Source organism: Bos indicus x Bos taurus, chromosome X (genome assembly GCF_003369695.1).
Source record: "Bos indicus x Bos taurus breed Angus x Brahman F1 hybrid chromosome X, Bos_hybrid_MaternalHap_v2.0, whole genome shotgun sequence".
Lineage (NCBI taxonomy): Eukaryota > Metazoa > Chordata > Mammalia > Artiodactyla > Bovidae > Bos > Bos indicus x Bos taurus.
In genome coordinates this window covers 130882919-130888866 of record NC_040105.1, presented here as the reverse complement: position 1 = coordinate 130888866, position 5948 = coordinate 130882919, and positions in this window count along the sequence as shown.

Genomic DNA, 5948 nt, shown 5'->3' with positions numbered 1-5948 from the left:
TTCGCTATTATTTTCTCCCAGAATGAGAAACTTTTTGAGTTGCACTACTCAGCCACCTTCCTTCAAATTTGGCATTAATAATATTTGGGGGAAAACATTCCCAATCATCATAAGAGGACTCTGGTTCTCTTGTGTGGGCATTTTTGTATGTGAAACAGAGACAGAGAGAGAAAGAAAGCAAAAGAGACAGAAAGGTGGAGATATTCATTCTTATACACCTCTTCTTCAGTGTCTGTGAAAACCAGAACTACTCAATAGCTTGGGAGCTTCCCTGGCCCGTGGAAAGCCCTCGGAGACTTTGTCACTCACGTCACCCTACCACTGACCCAAGGCCATGCATATCTTGTCTCACCGTCTTCCAATCCTCAATCTCATTATTCCCACATCTGCTAAGAAGACAACTGGCATCACATTTGTCATCACAGTGGAAGTCTCCTGGCAGAGAATTATCACCTTTCTGTTATTCTCTCCTCCCAAGAAAGGGTGTCCCTCTCCTTTATAAGACAAATTCCTACTCTGAAAATCTCTTCTCTCCAAGACTTGCTGCTGTATTTTCCACCTACTTATGTATTGATTCACAAATAGTTATTAAACTATTCCTATGCTCCAGTCTGGAGAAGGCGATGGCACCCCACTCCAGTACTCTTGCCTGGAAAATCCCATGGACGGAGGAGCCTGGTAGGCTGCAGTCCATGGGGTCGCCAAGAGTCGGACATGACTGAGTGACTTCACTTTCACTTTTCACTTTCATGCATTGGAGAAGGAAATGGCAACCCACTCCAGTGTTCTTGCCTGGAGAATCCCAGGGACGAGGGAGCCTGGTGGGCTGCCGTCTATGGGGTCACACAGAGTCGGACATGACTGAAGTGACTTAGCTTCAGTCACTGTCCAAGCTACTAGGATTTGCAATTGAGAATGAAAGAGTAACTATTCCTGGCCTCATGAAGCTCACTCATTTCCATTCTTGAATGTCTTCCTCTGCACTCTCTTTCCTTCCCCTCAGCCCTCAAAACCAGCCACGAGTGTCATGAGTTTCATAGAGAAAAGCAGTTGTCCTTTCAATGGCCATCTGATTCCTGTCACACACCGCCCCTACTCTTTTCTGCACAGTTTGTAAAATGACCTTTCTAAAGCACAGATATGATTCCCCACTACCTACACACTGAAGCTCAATTTACTAAGAAATTTATAATTTCTTAGTAAAGCATACAAGACCTTTCACAATATGGCTCTAGTTTGGTATCTTGATCTAACTTCCTCCAACTCCTCACTACAAACCCTGTGCTCAAAGCTGGGACTAGAGTGAGGTGTCTAAGATAGGAATGTAAGAGTGAATGCCTCCTTAAATTTTTGTATCCTGGGTACTTCACTCAGCTTATCTGAGTCCCAACCCTGCTTATCTTGATGGGCTTGAACCCACCCACACTTGATGGGCTCTGAGCCCCCAAACACACAATATGACTTTACATCTCTGTGCTTTTGCAACGTTTGCTTTGTTTTCACCATCCCCTCCTCTCTTATAATTAAAGGCAACTTTAAAATGTTTTAGTTATGTTTAAGTCACACCTTACTAGAGTAGAAGCCCCGAGAGAGCAGGCATCATGTCTATGTTGCTCACTGTTGTATTTCCAGCAATTAGGAAAAGGAAGGATAAAATGAATCCACTTCAAAAGCCACTTCATCCATGGAATCCTCTGTGACACTTCTGTCCCTCTGCAAATTCAATCTCTACTCCTTTTGTGCTCACACAAGGCTTCAAGAATATAATTTGGTTGTAGCTTTATCACACTGTAAGATATTTACATTGAGTATCTCTCTTTGACTATATACCTATTTAAATAAATGTTTTTGTGTTAGGACAGCTTAGATTCACAGAGTCATTGCAAAGGTAGCACAGAGTTTTTGTCTACTGAACAGCCAGTTTCTCCTATTATTAACATCTTACAATAGTATGGCACATTTTTCACAATTAGTGATCCAATTTTGATACATAATTATTAAAGTTCCTACTTTGTTCCTATTTCCTCTGTTTTTCACTGATGTCTCCTTTCTGTTCCATGATATTTCACCCAGGATACCACATTATGTTCAGATGCCACATCTCTTTAGGCTCCTCTGGCTTGTGATAACTTTTCAGACTTCCCTTGTTTTTGATGACAATATTAAGGATTACTGGTCATGCATTTTGTGTGATGGATTTCATAATTTTCTTATTTTTTTCATAACTAGACTAGAGTGACATATATTTGGATGGAATACCTCAGAGATAAAGTGCCGTTCTCATCACATCCTATCAAAGGTATAATATCAATATACGTTAACCTTGATTATCTGGTTTGAAGTAATGTTTCCCAAGTTCTCCTCTGCAAAGTTAGCCCTTTCCCCTCTCTTTCCATACTGTCTCTTTTGGAACAAAGTCACTATGCCCAGCCCACACTTAAGGACTGGGAAGTTGTGCTTTACCTCCTTAAGGGTGAAGCATCTGTGTAAGTTATTTGGAAATCTTTTGCACCTGAGATTTGCCTATTATTCTTGTTTATTTAGTAATTTACGTCAGCATTTATTTATATCAAAAGTTTTATGCTTTTAGATTACAAACTTATACTATTTTGCTGCTTGCATTGTTCTAGCCTAGATCATTGAGAGGTATTTCAGTTGGCTCCTGTATGCTTTTCACATTATCTCATTTTATTTTTTTTAGCATTTTTTTATTTCTGGCATTACAAGATACTCCAAAATGATCTTGTATAATTCTTGTGCCAATGTTAGGAGCAGCAATTTCTTCAAGAAGCCCTGGTTTGAAAAGCTATGTCCACACAAAAACATGCAGGAATGGTAATCTATTTTATGATTCCATTTAATTTACCCAGCAAAAATCATATGGATCTTGTCAAGTGAGGATGAGCTAATATAAAATTAACAAGAAATAGCCCTTACTCATGCTTCTCTACCAGATATGTTATTCATACTCTAATGAATCATTTAAATATATCCTCTGACATTTGATATGTGACTTTTTTTGATAAAACTAAAGGATTTGTTTCAATATTCATCAGAAAGAAGGATGAAAAGTTATTCACATTCACCTGGATAGACAGGAGCCTACATTAATAATAGTCTTAATTAAGGTCTAGTTGAACTCTTCAGCTCTTTGTAAGAATATTCTCAAGAGAATTTGATAGTCTGGAAAGTCTATAGGATCTCATGCTAGTCCACTAATATTGATAATCAATTTACTTGGCTCTGATAAAAAGGAAATGGCAAATATTCTGGATTCATGACTCCAGAGGGTGGTAGATAAATCTCATAAGGACACAGGGACTTGTTGAATTCAAAGGGACACATTGGTGAATTTTTAAAGGATCAAGTTATCTGGGCCACATAGGCATGCATCTTCCTTGAAAAGGACATGTTATTGTACCTTGCATCTCTTACTACTGAGAAAGTACTACAGCACTTGGTAGGTCTTTTTGGATTTTGGAGATTACATGTACTGTAATTGGGAATACTGGCCTGACCCATCCAGGTGATGGCTTTGACATGTTAATTGGTGCTAAAGGCAAAAAGAGGCATCGAGGAAGTTCTGCCTATAGTAAGGGGGGCACTGTCTCTTGGGATAAACGACCTAGCAGATCGCATGGTGTCAGAGATGTCTGTGGTAGATTAAGATGCTAGGTAGAATCTTTGGTGAACCTGAACAGTGAAGGTGAAGCACAAATCCCTAGGATTCTGAAGTAAGTCCACTCTGTCTGCCACAGAAATATATACTATTCAGAAAGAAGCTGCATACATGCCATTCGGTTCTGATAGAGAATGAATGAGTGTCTGTCCATGGGACATTAATCGACTATGCAGCCCTCATGAACTGGATTCTGTCAGACCTACCAGGGCATAAGACTGGGCCATCACAGGAGCAATCCATAGTATGGTAGAAGTAATGTATTTGGAATTACATCTATGTCCAGGGAGCATGAGTAAGTCACAGAACCAGTGCCTCAGTTCTTATTGTTATAATAAGGCCTCTCTTTCAGATCACATTTATGGCCTCATGAGGCATTCTCTATACCTGGTTGACAGAGGAAGAAAATGCATGGGTTTGGTTCCTGTGTTGATGTGAACCAAAAATAAATGGCAGCTGTACTACAGCCCCACTCATAGGCAACTCTGAAATACAGTAGTAAGGAGACATGCTTCTGGTCCACAGAGCTGATCAATCATCCTCTTTGGGTGAAGACATAATAAGCATATGTATGGACTTCTGAGCAGTGGCCAATAGTTTGACTGGTTGGCCAAGTTGTTGGAAGAAGTAGGACTGGAAGGTCAAGGTAAAAGGGGAGGCATGAGGATGGAACGAAAGTTGTGCACACAGTGTGAGGATCTTTGTCTCACATCAATGCCCATGAGAGGACATCCACTGAAAAAGAAGAAACACTAAGTAAGTCAACAGGATGCCTTGTTCAGTAGATATCAGCCAGCCTCTCTGTTTGGCATACCAGCACTTGCACAGTGCACCTATGAATGGAGTAATCATGATATCAGAGATAGAAACTATATATTGGACCGACAACATGGGTGCTCTCTTGCCAAGACTTATTAGCTACAACCATTTGGTATTTGGAGTATCTTTTTGATCTTTCAGTACCAGAGGCCAATGATAAAACCTCAGTTTGGTACTTTAACTTGAAGAGACAAACCAGACATTTGGTGGCAAGTTGATTACTTCCTGCCCTGTAAAGAGCAATGATTTATTTTACCTATGACTTACTTGTACTCTGAGTAAGGAGTTCCCTTTCCTGCCTGCAGTGCATCAGCCAACTCTACCATCTGAGTTTCCAAAGAAGTCTGATTTACCAACATAAATTCCTGAATAATATTACCTTGCATTAATGAATTCACTTCATTCCAAAGGGGGAATGACAATGGGTGTGTCACTATTGTAATCCACTAGTTCTATCATATGCCACATTACCCAGAAGCTGCCAGCCTAAAAGGGTACTGCCACAGTCACTTGAAGGATCAGATAAAATAACATCTTAAATACGATGTCTATGATTTGGGTACTCTGTTCTTTAATGAAGCAGTCTATGTCTTGAATGAATCATCATTATATGGTGCTTTATGTCCAACAGGTAGACTACATATATATGGGGGGAAATGGTGGAAGGAACAGCCCCACTCACCATCATTCCTAATGACTCACTTGGAAACTTTAAGTTCTGTCATTGTAGATGGCCTGGTTTCTAGAAGGTAAATGCATCTCCCAGGGGACACTGTATCATTCCTAATAAGCCTAAATATATGGCTGCCACCTGGTAATTTGGGGGTTCTCATGCCAATAGAACAGCAGGCAAAGAAAGAGATTACTATATTGGAAAAGGTAACTTGACCATCATGAGTAGGTGGAATTGCTACTCCAACATCCATTTGTTGACTGTGAGTGGACAATGGACCTGAAAAGAAGGGGCTGGAGCACAGAGAGGCCAGTCATTTTCCTGCTATGTCCAGCGTCCCAGAGATCCTGAGCTCCTCAGGACTGATTCTACCTACACAGCAATAAGCTTAGAATGTGCCAGGAATGGAGGTTATTCCCAAGGTGACCTCCAGAAAGCATCTACAGAAAGCACCACCGTGGAGGGAGGTGGGGGGGGGTTCAGGAAGGAGGGGACCTATGTATGCCTATGGCTGATTCATGTTGATGTATGGTAGAAACCATCACAATATTATAATTATCCTCCAATTGCAATAAATAAATTAAAAAAAAAAAATCCCCAACCATTACAAGGCCTGCAGATTGGCTCCACTCTCAGGGGAGGAAATGTGTTCGTTAACTATGGGCCAAGAGGGAATATGGCAATTGGGCTTTGAATGTCAGGAAATAGTGTACAGAGCTTGCTCAAAAGTCAAATTGAAGAAATTGTTCAGTGCTGACTGAAATGGCGTCTTCTGGA